Source organism: Furipterus horrens, unplaced genomic scaffold (assembly GCF_987537825.1).
Source record: "Furipterus horrens unplaced genomic scaffold, mFurHor1.1.pri manual_scaffold_3, whole genome shotgun sequence".
Taxonomy (NCBI): Eukaryota; Metazoa; Chordata; class Mammalia; order Chiroptera; family Furipteridae; genus Furipterus; species Furipterus horrens.
Genome location: NW_028327173.1, coordinates 191,785,965 through 191,804,550, shown reverse-complemented (window position 1 = coordinate 191,804,550; position 18,586 = coordinate 191,785,965). Strand labels below are relative to the sequence as shown.

Below are 18,586 nucleotides of genomic sequence, written 5' to 3'. Positions count from 1 at the left end.
TTTCTACCTGCTAGCGGTTTCCACAAACCCTCCAGCATTCTTGAGAAAACCAGGACAGCTCTGGGAGACTGGCTCCATGGAGAAAGTCCTCTGCTTCCGCCCACTTGGACTTCTTGTCTCAGTGGGCTGGGAAGTCTGAGCCCCAGCAGATTCTGTGCCAGGGTAAGCAAGTCCTGTCTCTCACCGACACCTTTGCTCAGCAGCACAAGCGGGTGTCCATCCTTCAAAGATCACTCTCTCACTGCACCTCCTGCCACACTTCTCATTTGCTCCACACCTGCTACTGGCCTCCTTGCTATGCCTTGAACACACCAAACCTATTTCTAACACAGGACCTTTGCACGTGCTCTGTGTTCCCTATGTATGAAATGCTTTTCTCAGACTTTGGCAGGGCACTTTCCCTGGCCTCCTTCAAGGGTAGTGAGGTGTCGTGAGGGTCTCTATGGTTCCCTTGTTTCACTATTTCTCCATGGCACTTACCTGTTTAATATACTCAATGCATTATTATCTCTTTCTTTGGTCCATCTCCCTTACTCCCCATTGCTCCCCCCGACCCCCATGTACACAAATATAAGATTCATGAGGGCAGGGACTTTTGACTGTCCTGTTCACTACTGTACCCCCTGCACCCAGGACATGCCAGTACATATGTTAGAATGAATGAGTGGATGCAGAGTGAGGAAAGCCCCTGGGACAGGCTCACCCTGCTGATGAGCTGAGCTAGGGCAGCCACAGTTACAACCAAGCCATCAGGGACTAGCCTCCCCCACTCCCACTGCTTCCCAGGGCAACTTGGGTTGATGCACAGGCTGCTGGTGTCTGACACCCCATGGGAAAGGCAATGGAAGGGAAAGTGGAGGTGCCAGCTCTGAAGAGGGTGGCACAGGGCAAGGAGGGCAGGGAGCATTAGGCCCGAGAGTCCAGGAATAAGGGTCCATAGAGTGTCAAGGACAGCTGAAAGGCAGGTGCAGACTCAAGGGGTCAGAAGCTGCACATGGGCCTTTCTACCTCCTTCATCTGAGACCGGTTGTCTGCTACTAACGAATGTAAAACAATGCTCGGAAGGTCAGCCTGGGGTTGTGGACAGCCTGGGCCAGAAGGGCCGCTCAGCCCAGGCTTGGACTTGAGCCCATGGGCCAGTCAATCCCTTCCCATCCCTGGGCCTCAGCTTCCTTGGCTAAAACATGAGAGAGGTGCAGGAGAGGACCTCTGAGAGCCCCCCAGTGTTGCCATCCCATGATTCCTGGAAGGCGTGGTGCACAGCTTGGATATACCCAGCAACGGTACCTTGTTAACTAAAAGGTAGCAGGTTTCGGCAAATGGGGTAAAATGGGCCTTTCTGACCCGTTTTCTACATGATCAGAGGCAGCCACTGGATAATGCAGGGTGGTACAGAGCCCTGACTCCAGAGCCAGGCTGCCTGAGTTTTTGTTCCAGCTTCATGCGACCTCAGACAAGTGAGTTCACCTCTCTGTGTCTGATTTTCCTCTTTGGGAAAACGGGTCAAATAATAGTACCTATTCCATAGGGTTGTTGCGAAGATTAAATTAGATTGTATTACCTGTATTGGCAAAGTGCTTAGCACCTGACACATAAAGAGCACCTAATAAACATTGGTGGTCACCATTTATTACGCCTGAGATTAGAGCTAACGAAATCAGGACAGGGACTTCCTGGTGGGCCATAGGTAAGGGTCCAACTCAGGAGCCAGCCTCACAAACATAAAGCTAGGGTTGGCGGGGGGTGGGGGGGCAGGGGCGTAGCACAGTCAGAGAACTAGCTAACTCTGAACCAATAGCCAGCAAACATTTATTGAGCACCTGCTGGGTACAAGACACAAGGGAGGATATAAAAAGAAGCACGGGGGTACCTGTCACTTTGCTGAACCTTCCCCCCCTGACTGTAAACTCTATGAAGGCAGAGACTGTGGTCTGTCTTCTTCACCACTGTAGCTACAGGACCCAGCACAGTGCCTGGCACACAGTAGGTCCTTCACACAATGTTAGTGGAATAAATAGCATGTACACAGTAAAGTATACATACTGGCCCCTGTGCCTCCTCCTATAGCACATTCCATGGAGTAGAAAGGTTTAGGGGCTGACCGCTGGCCTTCCCCACTAGCTGAGCAAACAGACGCAGCACCTGGCATGACTAGGTGCTCAGAGAGTTGGTGGATGGACAGAAGGATGGTCAGAGGGTAGCAGAATTGCCAAGCGAGTGGTGCAGACAATGGGTAATGTGGGTGAAAAGGAGACAGGGAGATTGGTTGATGGAGGTCATGGCTGTGGCTGGAGAGTCAGGGAAGGCTCACAGAGGAGATGGGACATCAGCAAGAGTGAAGGAGAGCATTCCAGACTGGCCCAGTGCAAAGTTAGTTGCCAGACAAAATGGGCCAGGACCCAACCGCCTGTAGGTGACCTAATGGGGTACTGAAGCGTTGCCTCCATCACAAAGGTGCTGGCCAACCACCAGGTACCACCAAGGGGAGGCCAGCCCAGAAGGCACCTGGCCAGCTCTGGTGCACCCAACCCCAAGCCTGCTAGAGGCTCAGAGAAAGAAGAATGACTCCAGGCCTTGGAGGATGAGCAGTTAGATTCCTCTGTAGACTTCATACCCACATGGCCCCTAATCACCCCCAGAGTTCTTTGTCTCTGCTGTGGGTCAGCCAGAACCAGCAGGGTGATGGTCAAGTCTTTACTACCCCAGCTTCTCCCAGTCCTATCCAATGGGCACCCAAGTGTTTCTAGCTTCCCCCACCCAGCAGCCCCCTTCTGGAAGGGAATCACAGCCCAGAGAGGATGACCTGCATGGTGCTGCACGGCCAGAGGCTGGGCCCATAGCTAGACCCTCTCCGAAGTTGGGGAGCACACCAGAACAGGAAGGTCTTGTGGGCTGGGAAGTCAGCACCCCCTCCCCCCAAGCAGTCCTTCAAGGGGGCCAGCCAGCAAGGGCCGTCTTGCTGCAAATGACTCCCTTTGTCATTCTGTTTTGTTATGATTAAAAATGCATGTCGCAGGCAAGGCCCTGGAGTGGAACCCAGTTGAAAATTGAATCATTAATATTCCCCCTCCAGCTGATGCCCTGGCTCTTCCCAGGCGGCTGTGAATGGGGGGAATGCAACAGTTCTGGAGTCAAAGCAAGATAGGGAAGCCTAAGGGGTACATCAGGACCCCTACCCAGGGCTCCTACCCCATCCTTCCCTTGAGATGGTAACAGGTATCAGGCAAAGTCTGACTCCCTAGAATTTTCCCTGGTTTCTGAGACTCTGTTTGTGGAACTGAAAAGGAACCCAAACTCTTTGAGGATGGACGTGAGGGTCGCTGCCCTGCTGACTGCCTCTGCTCCCCACCCCATCACCCCTGCCCCAGGCCTGGCCTCCCCACTCTTCCTTCCGCTCTGTTTTCTGTCTGGACTGATCCTCCTGCAGAGATTTACCACTCTTGTTTTTCTAATTCTTCTAACAAACGGCCAACATTTAAGTAGCACTTTCTGCCTGCCAGGCACTATGTTATTTAGCTCTTTATGTTTATCGACTTATTAATTCTCATAACAACTCCAAGGGGTAGGTTCTTTTACTACCTCATTTTACAGATAAAAAAGCTGAGGCCCAGAGTGGTTCAGCAACTTGTCCAGGTCACACAGCTAGTCAGTGGCTCCAGCGTTTGTCCCCCTAACCTTGACATTTGTGGTGTCCAACACCATAGCCACTGGCCACATGTGACTACAAGGCACTTGAGGCGTGGTGAGTCTGAACGGAGAAGTGCTGTGAGTATAAAATGGATGCCAGAGTTCAAAGACTTAGTACAAGAAACAGAATGTAAAATATCTCAGTAAGAATTTTTTATATTGACTACATGTTGAAATGATAGTATTTTGACATATTGGGTTAACTAAAATGTATTGTTAAAATTAATTTTAACTGTTTCTTTTGACTTTTTAAAAACGTGGCTGCAAGAACATTGTAAATTACCCAGCTAACTCCCACTTGCAGTGTGTATTATATTTCCACTGGACAGCACTGCTCTGGCCCGTGCAGACCCTCACAAGCTCTCCCCCGTCACTCAGAGAGACTGAAGTTTAAATGCCACCTCCTCATCACAGAGGCTGCCTTGATAACCCTCTCACTTACTTGTGTAGCACTGGATTCTCCCCTAGGCACAAAACAGGTGCTTCCTAAATATTTTTTGAAAGGCTGTTGTAGAATGATCTGTAAATTGGGAGTGGCGGGGAAGGAGAAGCCTGGCTTTTTGATTTTTCTGACTCAGGCTAGGGTGAGAGGCGGGGACCACAGTCACAGCGCCCCAAGGAAATAACTCCTTAGAGGGCTAGGGGCTGGGCACTGGGCCTCCCAAACTCTACTCTGTAGGCCACACCTAATCTAGGGACTGCTAGGGATGCGCCCCCCACCCCACACACATACATACATACATACATAGGTGCAGGGTCCAGGGACCAGCCGCAAGGACTCCCCACCTGAACCACACAGACAGGAGCAGGGCTGAGAGGGAACAAGCCTGGGCCTGTAGGTATCTCTAAGGACCCCCGGACAGTAGGACAAGCTTCTGCACAGCACACTACACACCCCCGCCCTGCCCCACAACCCCTCCCTGTGACCTTCAAATGGAGACCCTTAGAGGGCCAAGTTAGCCTCACCCATCCCATGTCACAGGTGAGGAAAAAGCAGGTGGAAGGAGCAGTGAAGCTCTGATACCCCCTCCCAGCGCCCCCACTCACCCCTTCCCATTCAATGTCTTGAAGAGCAGGAGCCGGCCCAGTAGCAGCCCTCACTACCAGCCAGCCCTGTGCTGTGCACCTACACGTGTTCAGTCAGGTGAGGCAGGGACACCTCATCCTCACTGAACAGATCGGCACAAGGAGGTCAGTTAATTGATGGAGCCAGCACCTGATCCCAGGTCTTCTGGTTCTAAACTCCTCAATCCTTGGCCGTGCCCAAGACCAAGAAGAAGTGTTCAGAGCTCAGAGAAGGCTGTGAAGAGCCAGGCAAGGATTGGTCAGCAATCCATTTCTAGTATCTCATGGAGGTATTGCGTGGGGGCGGGGTAGGGGGATTAGAGATTGCTGCTGTGGGCCGGATGGATCCCTTTCCCTTTGGCCCCTGGCCCAGTCTGGGCAAGGTTGGCTGACATGGGAGGCTGGGTGGCCCTCCTGCCTCCCCTCCAGGGCAGGGCCAGGCCATCCACAGGACCTCTAGCAGGGGCTGCTGTGGCTAGTGATTTGGAGGCATAAGAGGTGAAGACAGAGCCCATCAGTCAGGCCCTCCATGGGCCACCACACCCTCCATTTCCAGAATCTCCCAACTCCTCAGCACATCCTCCCACACATCCCACCCCACAAGCCCTGCCTCCTTTCACCCCCAGTCCCAGGATTCACCCTGTGTCTCTGCCCATGCTGTTTCCCCCACTGGGGACACCCTATCTTCCTGCCTCTACACCTGTGTTTCATTTTGGATGGCGGCTCAGCTGGAGTGGCCAGCCCTTCACAAAGCTACCTGATGACTCAGCCCCCAGGTGCCAGGGAGGGCCTCTCCAGGCTCTTACCCAGGAGGCCCTGCCCACTGTGGAGAAACGGTCAGGGAGTGTACCAGGACAGAGCAAGGGGACAAGCCCAGCAAGCAGCCACCTCAGCCTTATTTAGGAACACACTTGCTCTCTGTTGTCCCTGCACACTGGGGGTGGGGGGGTGGGGGGGTGTCTTTGAGTTGTCACCCATATCCTTCTGCCAACAAAAGTGTAAGGCAGCTCTTTGGGGCATTCTAACCGGCATCTGTCTGCCACTGCGCCCAGGTGGAATGACAGTCAAGGTCCAGGAGTTCAGGGGACTGGAGCCCTTGGGAAGACAGAGAACTGGCTCCAGGGACCCCACCTTAGAGCCCAGACCCTAAGATTTCTGGTCCTCAGCCCTCAGGCACTGGCAGGTCATGGAGCACGTGCTTCTGAGAGCCCAGGGTCTCCTTTAGAACCCAGACTCCTCCTTGCACTATGGAAAGTCTGGACGCCCTGCGACTCACGTGGCAGCGGCAGAGGGCAGGCAAGCGTGGCACTCGGCCCAGGGGGAAGTGGGTGCAGAGCCAGCGCGGAAGGGGAGCTGCAGGTGCGTCATTCAATCGCTCTGTTTTCCCACCCCTTTGCCCCAGACCCTAACCCCGCCCCACCCTCAGCCCCCTCTCAGCCCCTCCCCCTTTCTCTTCTTCCCTCCCCCAGCCCCACCTCCCCAAGGACAAGCAAAGTTATTACAATAATGAATTAGCCAGCCCGCTTACTGCCGCCACTGGCGAAGACAATTACCCCGCCGCACATCCCCAGCCGCTGCTGGCTCCCTCATAAAGACAGGCTTTTGGGGCCGCTTTGTGCTTTGATTGGAAATGAAGAGATTGCTAATTAGGGAACACCTGCTGGGACCCGGGCTGGCAGGAACAACGGCAGGACGACTGAGTGGCCCCGTAAGGCGGGGCTGTGCGTGCATCATGCCCCTGCGCCCTGGTCTGCGTGTCCAGGGGTGGAGGCGGGGAGGGGGGGGGGCGCGGACAAGAGGAAGGAAAGAGCCAACGCCACATGAGCACCCAGTGATTTAATCCAACTCCTTGATACCCCCCTCCTCGGAGCCATAAACAAAAGCCAGACAGTTTATGGAGCTTTTCACCTTTTAAAGGATGCTAATTTGTTTATGGGAGGCTGTAATTCTGCTTGTGTTTGCATAGGTCAGTGCCCGGCTTGTGGTGCTCCATGTTGTGCTGTGCACAGCTGTTTGCAGCGGGGCCAGCCGGGGCTGGGTGCACGGAGCCTCCAGCTCCCAGCGGAGGGACAGGGATGGGAAGTGGCACACAGAGATGACCTGCTAGCACCAGCACTGTCTAGTGGCAGGGACAGTCAGGGACAGGAGGTCAAAGGGGAATTCAACCTGACATTGACTTGATTACTTATTCTTGGGCCCTTTTCTCCACTCCTGCCTGGGCCCTGGGGAAACAAGCTCATTGGTGGTCTATGTCCCAAAATGAAAATTCAATTTTTACCCTGGAACTGGTGGGGCTTGGTGGCCAAAGAGATACCCAATTGCTTTTTCCAAAATATTGCCGTAAAGTACTAGCCAAGGAAATCCTTCCCTGACTCTTCCACCCTCAGACTACCACAGCCTGACTTCTCAGTCATTGCTCCTGTCTGAACTGGATTCACAAAAGTGTATTGAGCAACTGTTGTATGCACTGAGGATTACACACACAGACACACACAAGCTCTTTAGGACATTCTTTTGAATATTTGCACACAGTTCTTGGTTCAAGAGATCTCAGCCCTGGTGGGAAGACAGATACGGAACTATAACTCTGGGGTGACTACAGAAGGGGACACAGCGGACATGCGTGGACCAGGGCTGGAGTGATGACTTCTACAACAGGAGGTATGAAGGAGGGCTTTTCTGAAAAGGAGATAACTAGCAGAGTTGTAAAGGTATCTGTGTGAGCCAGGACACGGGAGTGCGACCCAGCCTGGCCCTTGGACAGAAAATGGAGTGTTTCAGCCTGGCTGGAGCAGGGGACTCAAGGGCAGTGAGGGGCAGGAGGGATGGGGATGTGGGTGCAGAGCATAGGAGATGTGCTAGGGGTCAGGTGGGGTCCTGGCCATGGAGGAGGGGCAGCATTTGCACACGCAGACTTTCTAAGGCTGCCTGCCGCCTTGCACACAAATTTTGGGGTGGGGATCACCCAGAGTCGTCTTAGGGGGTTTAAGTGGCTTCCCATCCAGTGCATGTCACTCCTGGGCCAACTCTAAATGCTTCCTCTCTCCCCTCCATCTCCTGCACTCTAGATTTCAAAAATACAAGAGTGCTTTTGCCCACAGAATGGAGCATTTGCTAAAGTGCATGAAAAGTATCCCAGCAACCCCTACGTTCATGTCGGGAGGTGAGGACCCTCACAGGGTTCTGTATAGGCACAAGAACTGGACTGAGAGTCCTCTGACCACTGGCCTTAGTTTTCCCACCTACAGAATGGGGAAGTACTCCTCGCTTATACAGGGTCTTCTGCAGCTTTAATATTCCATAATCCCACTAAGCATTGCACAGTATTAAGATACAAGAAGTGGTTAAAAGTATAGGGGTTACCAGAAATAGACCCTCACATATAGGGTCAAATGATTTTCGACAAGGGTGCCAACACTATTCAATAGGGAAAGAATGGTACTGGGAAAACTGGATATATCCACATGTAAAATAATCAAGTTAGACCCTTTCTTTATGGCATTATAAACAAAAATCAAAATGGATTATAGACCTAAACATAACACCTAAAGCTATAAAACTCTTAGAAGAAAACACAGGGCAAAGCTTCATGAGATTAGATTTGGCAATGATTTCCTCAGTATGACACCAAAGGTACAGATGACAAGAGAAAACAAGGGACAAATTGGACTTTACAAAAATTAAAAACTTCTGTGCACCAAAGGACACCATCAACAGAGTGAAAAGGGAGAAACTATTTGCAAATTATCTATCTGATAAGGCATTAATATCCAAAATATAAAGAAAACTCCTAAAACTCAACAACAGCACAACAAACAACTTGATTGGAAAATGAGCAAACTACATGAACGACTATTTCTAAAAAAAAAAAAGAAAAAAAGATACATGAAAGGCCAATAAGCATGTGAAAAGATGCTCAACATCACTAATCATTAGGGAAATGCAAATCAAAACCACAGTGAGATGCCACTTTACATACATTAGGATGAATAATATCAAAAAAACTCAGAAAATAAACATTTGAGAGGATGTAGAAATTTTAGAACTTTTGTTCTCTGTTGGTGGTAATGTAATATGGTGCAGCCACTGGGGAAAAATTATGGCATTTTCTGAAAAAAAAATTAAAATAGAATTGCCATAATATGAGTCAGCAATTCCACTCCCAGGCATATCCAAAAGAACTGAAAGCAGAATCTCAGAGATGTTTGCACACCCATGTTCATAGCAGCACATTCACAACAGCTAAAATGTAGGAGCAACCCAAGTGTCTGTTGGCAGATGAACAATAAGCAAAATGTGGTCAATACATACATGCAATGGAATATTATTCAGCTTTAACAAGAAGGAAGTTCTGGCACATGCTACTCTATGGACAGAACTTGAGGACATTGTGCTAAGTGAAATAAGCCAATCATAAGAGGACAAACACTGCATGATTCTACACATATGAGGTACAGTAGTCCCTCTCTATATCACGGTTCACTTACCGCGGCCTCACTGTATCATGGGATTTTAAAAAATATTATATTTATTTATCGCGGATTTTTTGCAATATCTCAGGATTTTGCGATATTGTATGTGTATGTCATTAAAGCTATGTAGATTTAAGAGTGTAGAATATGTTTAAGAACATAAGTAGTGTTTATAAAAGTGTGGAAAAGGTTAATAAGGGAGTGGGAAAGGTTAATAAGGGACTGGGAACGGTTTATAAGTGTGTGGGAAGGGTTTATAAAGCCTTAAAATATATATAAATACTAAAATAAATGTAAGGTTCCTACTTCGTGGATTTTCACCTATTTCGGGGGGGTCTAGAACATAATACTCACGATAAGTGAGGGAATACTGTACTAGAGAAGTCAGATTCACAGAGGCAGTGGAACCATGGTTTCCGGGGGCTGGGGGAAGGCAGAATGGGGATTTATTGTGTCATGGCTACTGAGTTTCAGTTTTACAAGATGAGGAGGGTGCTGGAGATGGATAGTGGTGATACAAGTGAACTTAATATTACTAAACTAACACCTAAAACTAGTTAGGATGGTAAATTTTATAGGTATTTTACCACAATTAAAAAAAACTGGCAATACAAAAGCAAACAAAAAAAAAACCTGTCAACCATTTAATTTTTAAAATTCTTTAAATTTTTGAGTATATAGTATATACTTATGATTCAAATGTTAAAATGTATATGAAAGTATGCAAAAAAACCCACAAAAATTAGAACAAGACCTGGTTCAAATCCCAGTGCTGCCACTCTGCAGCTGCGTGGCCTAGGACAAATCCTACAACTCCTCTGGGCCTCATCTTTCTCATCTGTAAAATGGGGGAAATAAGAGTACCTACTTTCTAGGGTTACTGAGTATGAGAAGGAACAGCGAAAGCAGAGTACCAAGCACAGTGCCTGCTTCATAGTGTGTGCTCAGTAATAGGACTGTCTCCTCCTCCCCTTCACCCCTCCCCTCCCCCTCCTCTCCTCCCCCTGCTCAGCAGCACAACCTGTATTCTTTTCCATGGAGCCAGGTTAGAAAGCCCATGCCTCGCTTAGCATCAGTACCCTTTCACCATAATTTAACAAGTATCTCTGTTTTCAGAGCCACCTGTACGATTTCCCTCTTTGACTCATGTGAAAATAGAAATCTCCCAAGGAGTTTCCAGATCTGTCAGAGAGAAATGGAAAAGCTGGCAAAGCCTCCCCCTCAGCTCAGGGTCCATGCCCTGGTGGGACAGGCAGGCAGCCACAGATGCAAGAGATACAGGCCTCTTGGTTGAGAAGCCTTTGCCAAGTGCTGGCACAGGCCAGGCAATGTGAGCCTCTGGTGCTGAAGGACAGTGGGCCCCCTGCCTGGCAGCAGGAGTGGGCCCCTGAGAGAAACAGAAACACAAGCCCCCAAGGGGCTGAAGGCACAGCTGTGGGGTCATCCAGCCCAGGCCTGGCTCCCCAGCCCAGGCAGCTGCCAACAGCTGAGGAGGGCACTGGAGGCTGGGCTGGTGCTGGGCCCAGGCGTGGTGGCTCCAGCAGATGGTGGCCTGTGCAACCCAGAACCCTCCCTACACCCAAGGAAACAGACGTGCCAGGCACTGGAAAGAGCTGCTGGCTAGACGGTGCTTTCCTCCCTGCCCTGTGCATGGCACAGCCAGAGAAGAAAACACGGCCTGAAGGCAGAGGAGCAGTGCACCATCATGTGGCCTCAAAGATCTCACAGAGCAAACCTCATCTCTCCTCTCTTCCCAGGTCTGTAATCAAATTCATGAGTCAGCCAAGTTTTAGACGAGGCTGACATTGTTAGTATCAGAACGTCCTCCACCACGGTGGGTTTGTGTCCCTGAAAACCCAACTCACTGTCCTCGAACTTTGACAACCTAGCCGGGTGGGGGAGTAGAGCTCCGGACCCCACCCCAGGCTTGTGCTTCCTCCTGCCTCATCTCATTTAGTCCTCACAACCACCCCACGAGACGGGATTTGATTGTCCCCTTTGCACATGTGAGAAAACTGAGCACAAAGAGGTAGATTAACTTGCCTGAAACCATAAAGCAAAGAGGCCACAGAGCCAAAATTTGAACCCAGGTTGGCCTTACTCCAAAGTCGGGTCTTTTGCCATTCCCCGTGCTGGCATTGGGATATCACTGGGTCCTGAAGTGTCTTTTTCATTTTGATGGTGCAGAGCACAGAGCAAGTGCTGAGGATAGACTCATGAGGAGCAATCTACACAGGTAGGTAAGCCAGTGCTGAGCAGCTTGTACACAGAGCATCAACGCATGTATCCACAAGCACGGATGTGAACAGGTGGGTGCTCCGGGTGCGTGGAGACATCATGGGAATCTGTAAAGGATGCTGGCCATGCAGAACAGGGGAATGGGGGTACTTCACTCTCGGGCTTTATATCACTAGGGAAGCTTCAGGGAGGAAGCAACTTTAACGGAAAGATGTGGCTGGGTATAGGGCTGTGGGAGGAAGCAGGATGGATGTGCATTACGAGGAGATGGACGAGAGGAGGGGACCGAGTAGGGCATAGGAGCTCACACGGGAGAGGCATCCAGCCCTTGGGGACTGGGATGAGCCGGGACAACCTGGGATCACTGGGCCAGCATGCCTCCAGGCACCCTAGAGTTCTCAGAATTGGGTACCAAGCCCTACTGGTTTAGTTTTGAGATGTGGACTATAGAGGCAACCAGGCTTGAGTCTGAAAGTCATCTTTACCATTTCGTATGTCTGCTGTGTCCTCGGCTGATGTGGACGCCTGTGTACCTCTGGTTCTAAATTGGAGACACCGAGTCCTGCAGGGAGATGACAAACACTTTGTCCCCAACAGCTGTCGTGTGCTGGACTCCATCCACGATAGGGAGATATTATAACTGTCCTCGGGAATGAGGTTAGCATCCCAAGAGCCAAGGTGGGAGGATTAAGAGGCGATAAGGCCACAGGAGACTGGGCGAGGCTGTGGCACTGGCCAGAGACCCCTTATCCCCAGCCTCGCTCCCTCAATAAGAAAACTGTGTGGTGGGTTGCGCTCGGCGCGGCCACACAGGAGGAAAGGACACATAACATCCAGCAAGATATTGGGGTGATATTGGTGGCAAGAGGGGTCAGGGAGCACCAGTGTTGAGTTTATAAAGTAGATGAAGCTCTCAGAAGACAAGACAGTTGAGAAAGATGACCTGTGGAAAGAGCAGGGCGGGGAAGGAGACAAAACTGGAACCATAAAGGGAACAGACCCACTGTGTCGGGACTGACTGCAGTGGGAAAGGCGGCGGGGGTGGGGGTGGGGGGGCACGGGGAAGGCACAGCCACAATCGGGCAGGAGAGAACAGGAACGCACTTTCTGAAAGAGGGGCCCACCTCACGGGGGCTTTTCAAATCTTCCCATTTTAACCACAGGGTTTCCAGCTCCTCTGGAGAGAGTTTAAAAACCGATTTAGGGGAGAGCAAGACCGTGGGTAGTTGCAAAGGAGGGCAAAGTGTGATGAACAGAGGACTCACTGGATAATATTTATAAGGATGCAAGGACTTGGAGAATAAAAGCTCAGAGTGCAGCTTCTCTCGAATGGGTCTGTTCAAGGGAACACCTGACACTTTTCAAAGATGAGTAAAAACACTAAATTTTTGAAAACGTTGGTCCAAGTTCAGTGTTTATGTAAATGATACAAAAGGGTATACTTGGTGTGGCTTTTAGTGGTTGCCTGCTTGCACTGAGCCCTGGGGTACATTGTGGAAGGTGACAGCAGACCCTACTACCTACCGCCGGGGTGGCCTTAGGTGAGAATCCTAACCTCAGTGCCTCTGTCTGCTCTTCCATAAAATGCAAATAATAATAGTACCTCCTTCTCTCAGTCATTGCAAAGGTCAAAAATAAACTATGTGAAGTTTCCAAACAGAGCAGTTCCCTGATAAATGCCTTTCCTTCTCCCACACTGAGAAGCACAGCTGCAGAGGGGAGACACAGGAAAAAGTTGAGAAACTGGGCAGGCACGAGACAACACTGTAAGGAAATGGGGAAGAAATGCTTCGAGGAAATGTCAGGATTAGATACCAGGTCATACTGGGTACAGTCAACACGCAGTGAGGTTATTGTCAGGAAGAAAAGTAGAATCCTTCACAATATGGTGCAAGAGAGGGGTACTGAAGAGTACCCCATTCAGAATGTGGTGCATCTGGAATTTGAAAACTGCTGGTTAAAGAAAATATGAGGTTTTAGGGGAGAGAACAAAGCATGTCCCCAGGCTCAGTATGGAAATGACAGAGACCTAAGACCACCTGAACTGTGAAAGTCCAGATGTAAAAACTGTTCTTCTGGGACATTTTGGCGGAGGACTAGGAAAGGCCCGGGATCAAGGGTCTGACATATAAAGGAATCGCTTTATAAGTTTTGTGAAATGGCAGACAGACATTAAAAGGGGCACAAGGGATCAAGAGAAATAGACTGAAGGACTCGTGGGAGAATATTTTAGAAATAAGTTAGACACATTAAAAAGAATCGCCACATAACGATTAATGATAAAAATCAAGGCCATTTAGTCAAAAATAAAAAAAATCTTTACAAGGAATCACATAGGGACCCAGAAAATGGATAAGGGATACTTTGTGCTCTGAGGTCTCTTTATTTAGCAAGTCTCCAAATGTAATATTTTTAAATTAATAAGAGTATGATGGACAGAGGGGGAAAAAAGAAAGTACAGTACAGTGATCATGTAGCAAGGTAGGCATGACAGCTGAGAAATAATGTCATTTCTCAAAGGTGTTTCCAGTGGGTTTGTTTAGACAACTCTACTTACATATTATGGTGGAAAGATTTTCCAGCTCACACCATGGAGGCAGGAACCACCCCCCCCCCGACCAATGAAGGGCCAAAACTCAAGCCAGGACTGTGGCATTTCTGGAAGCAGCAAAGCTCATTCTGGGTTAGGGATGTTGGCATTTTCACTAGTGAATTCAAAAGCATGTTGGGAGCCTGTCACGTCCAGCCACTGTACTGGGTAACAGAGCCCTCAGTCCTTGTACACAGAGCCTTAACTCGGGGGTGTGGGGGACCATCATGAACACAGTTGTGACACAAGATGATCATTGCCTGAGTGGGGCATGGAGGACGTTCACGGCTGGACCCAGAGGAGCACATGGAGGCCATCTAGTTCACCATTTCTTATATAGCTAAAGAATCAGAGGCAGGGCGAAATGCAATGGCTTGGACAATATCATCAGGCAGTGAAAGAGCTAGAACTAGAACTAGAACTAGAACTGGGGGCTTCAGGAAGTTAATCCAAAGGCTTGCTCAATACACGGCTATAAAATTCAGTTTTATTTTCATAAGCAGTATCCAACTACATCAGTAGAGGGTCGTATTTCAAGGTAATATTTCTGATACTTTTAGCAAATGGAGTCCAAAGATTTCATTATAATGCACCCACTTGCCTTGTTTTTGTCCCCATTACCCACTGCCAGTGAGGAGGCAAATGCATCCCTAATAATAAATGGGGAAGAAAGCAAGTGAGGAGCCTGAGAAGCCAAGGCAAACACATGCACTTGGCAGATGAGCATGCAGAGCACTCTAATAAGCATGTACTCCTCTCCTGAAGTGGGCATTTCTCATTCCCACGCACACCTTACGTCTGATCCCTGGGCAAAGAATGGCATCTGTTGCATGTTTTAGATCCTGCCTCTAGAATTTTTCTGAACATGCTTCCCCTGTCAATGCTTTTGGCTGTCCAAATCTACCAAGACAGCTCATTAGATTAAGTTGGCTTTGCTTTGAAACTTCTATTGCTGAGGGCAGCGATCTGGGTGAGGATTTCCTGTGACAGAAATGCCACCACCATATTTCTGTATTTCTGTCACCTGAGAGTAAAGCTTGAGCTTGGAGGGACTAATATCGAACTCATGATCTTTTTCCCTTGGGCTAAAAGCGGTGCTTGGTTCCCACTGGCTTCCAGAGGAGCAACAGCAGATGGGCATCTGAAGGCAGAATTAACTCAGGAGTCATTACATGAGGGTGTTCTCAAGTGAGTGCCCTAGAGTAAACAGTAATTACACTTTCCTTCAAGATTGCTCTCAACCCAAGACAGGGAAAAAGGAGAGTCATGGATGGCTGACCACAATACCCTTAACGTGCACATGTGTGCACGCACACAGGCTGGTCACAGTCTGGGTTTGGAATTTTCCCCTACAAGCATGATGCCGGCGTTACAAGTCCCTCGAAATAGGCACTCACTGCTCCCCAACCCTGAGGCATTAGAAATTGCCCTTAGTTATTCCCATTCTTCTTGCCTTGCTAAGTGGTCCCTAAAGACACACCATCAAGTATGTGGAGAACAAGCAATCCCTGCTTAGTTACGCTGCACAGGGAGGATGAATTGGCCCTTTGCGGAAAATACACTCCAGTCACTCCGTGACTTAGAGACCCACAAGACAACTCATTTAAACCATTTCCAGCCTTCCCACCTGGACTTGGACTTCTGGACTTAAGCAGCCATCTGTGCTAGGCTGTGGAGAGCAGATTACCTTGAGAGGTGAAAGGTTCGGCCAGAGGCCCTTGAGCCCCAGTCAGGCCCTGGGAGGATGCTCACTTGGTTTTGGGAAATGGAAATGGAGGGAGTCGTGGAGGACCAGGGTTTGTCTTGAAGTCGTCCCTAGAGCAGCACCTTCTGCTATACAGTAGTCCCTCACTATATCGTGGTGCACTGTATCACGGGATTTTTAAAAAGATTATATTTAATTATTTATCGCGGATTTTTCACTATATTGCAGGATTTTGTGGTACTGTATACGTATGTTGTTAAAGTTACGTAGGTTTAAGATTGTAGAATAAATGTAAGGTTCCTACTTCACGGGGGAGACTGGAACATAATACCTGCAATAAGTGAGGGAATACTGTATTTGTATGCTGTTCAGAGGGAATTTTGGAGGAATGTGGGAACTTTGCATGTCTCCTCTCTCTTGGTCTTTTTGGCATGGGGCCCTAGAAAATGATTACAATAGTCATATTATCATCATCATCATCATCATCATCATCATCATCATCATCAGCAATGGAGTCCGGAGTTTATTGTCTAGCAGGTACTGTTCAAGGGCCTGGACAGGCATGTCCTTTAATCTTCACAATAACTCCACAGAGAAGGTGCCCTTGTCCCAACCATTATACAGATGAGGAAACTGAGTGGGGGAAACTCAGTTTCCTCGTCTTATGGGTCACAGCTAGTACAAGGTGGACATGGGTCCAGGCACATGGCTCTAAAGCCCACTTAGTCACCACCCAAACTACTTCATGGGGATCACTGTGCAGGGAACTCAGTTAGTCTAAAACTGGTAAGCTCTCCATTTTTAAAGAAAAGTGTATGCTCTGATTCTTATTTTAGCCCCGTGCCAATCTTGTGAGACACTCAGAGCAGGTTCCAGTCTTTTTTTGTGGGTGAAGAAATGAAGGTGTGGCAAGGTTAAGGACTGGCTGAGGTTGCCCTGTTGGGAAACTGTCTTTGCAAACCTCACCCATGCTCCTCTCTCTAGAGGCTGCCAAGGGGCTTCGCGCAAACCCTGAGGGGAGGCACCCTGGTGCTGGGGCTTCCCAGACGTACAGAGGCCTAATGTGACCTGCGGGGGAGCGGACTGGGGGGAGAATATCAGGACCACAGAGATATGAAAGAGTGGCCTCTACAAGTTAAAAACAACATTAAGAATGCAGCGCTTATAAGCAGAGTTGCCAATGAACAAGCAGTTCTGACCAGTTTGCCGCTTACTGCTCAGGTGTGCGTATAGACAGGCGGAGGTGAGGAGCGAGGACAAGCTGAGAAAAACGATAGGTAATAGAGACTGACTGCTGGTTGTAAAAGGCAGGAAGCCCAAGAAAAGCCACGTCTGGGCTCAAGGTCTTGGATTAAAGGGACACCGGCTGCTGACCTGTGGTTATCGGTTGTGCTAGGAATTCAATGTGCCAGGTCCATCTTGAACATGGTCTAAAATGGAAACGTTTAGGGCTAGTGGGCCTAAGAGATTTCTTGCAGGCCCTCATCTTATGATCGGGGAAGTGAACTCCAACAGCATGTGTGCCTTGATCACCCCGGATCTGGAGGTGGTTGAGCTGGACCCACCTGGTACCTACCCCTTTGTCCCCCTGAGCCACAGATGAAAGCAGCCCTCAAAGTTGGGCCTCCCTTCAGGGGGCTTTGTCTTTTAACTTTTTATGTCAAAATAACTCTAGATTCACAGGGAATTGCAGAGAAAATGTCCGGGGAGGTCTTGTGCAGCCTTCCTCCTGCCTCTCCCAGCTGACTTGTCCACACAGCGCTCTAATATAACCACAGGTATACATGGGGTGATAGGCCTCTTCCTGAGACTGAGTGGCTGAGGAGCAACCCGACATTTCTTTCTCAGATCTTATCCTATGCCACTCACTTGCCATGGACCCTAACTCACACACACAAACACACACACACACACGCAGCCTAATCAGCAATAATTTCACTCCTGAATATTGCTAGAAAGATCACGAAGCCAATCCAATCAATTGTCTCAGCCAACCACCAGTCCCCAAGAGATGCCTAGATTTTTCATCACTATCATTTAACCCTCAACAGCCTGAGATTTTATCCTGTCTTCCAAAAGAGCACAGAAATACTGTCCTGGGAAGAATCTGGGACCAAAGATCATGTTTTTTATCTTGCCACTGTTCAAAAGACTTGTCTGTGCTAATGGAGACAGACACTCTGGAACACTTCAGAAGGCAGGGCTCCCTCTGACGTGTACCACCTGGGGCGCCAGCCTGGTTAGAGCAAGAGGAGGAGCAGGGGCCCTGCAGAGCATGAACAGCCAGAGTGGGCAGGTGCAGCCCAAAAAGGGAGCGAGGAGAGCAAGACAAATGAGGGAAATAGTCACAGGAGAAACACCAGTTTAGCAATTAAATTTGACATCGACTTAGACAAAGCTTTTTACCGAACAAAATAAAGTTCCTGGGAAGGTTCGTGCCCATCTGAATAAGGACACCTCACTTCCCTTTTTTTTTTGGCCAGAGGAACATGGAAGCAGGAGGGACAGAGAAGAGAGTGTTACGTAGCAATACCTCCAAATCACAGAGGAGAGAGTGAAAAGAATACGGGGCACTCGGTAAGTTCAGGTGGCATTGTGACTCACACTCCTGTCCCCTGCTGCAGCCAGGAAATAAGTGCCTTCTCAGTGGGGAAAGAAAAGGACGGGGTTCACTGGCTTGTAGCACAGAGTCCCTACACAAGAGACTCAAAGGAGGTGTCAAGGATGCAGGGTCTGGGGGCAGCCCAGGAGAGGACGCCTCTTCCGGAGGTCCTGTGAGGCCCACTTGGCTCTTGGATTAAGCTGTCAAGAGACCACATTAAGAGAGAG

At 49.2% G+C, this 18,586-nt stretch overlaps 1 long non-coding RNA gene across 1 annotated transcript; it reads left to right on the top strand.

Annotated features, from left to right (window-relative positions):
• Positions 1 to 6,066: 6,066 nt before the first annotated feature.
• On the top strand, positions 6,067 to 11,456 carry LOC150017082 (uncharacterized). Its single transcript, XR_016510093.1, has 3 exons — positions 6,067 to 6,111; positions 7,285 to 7,413; positions 11,412 to 11,456. It is a non-coding gene; the product is annotated as an uncharacterized LOC150017082 (long non-coding RNA).
• Positions 11,457 to 18,586: the final 7,130 nt, after the last annotated feature.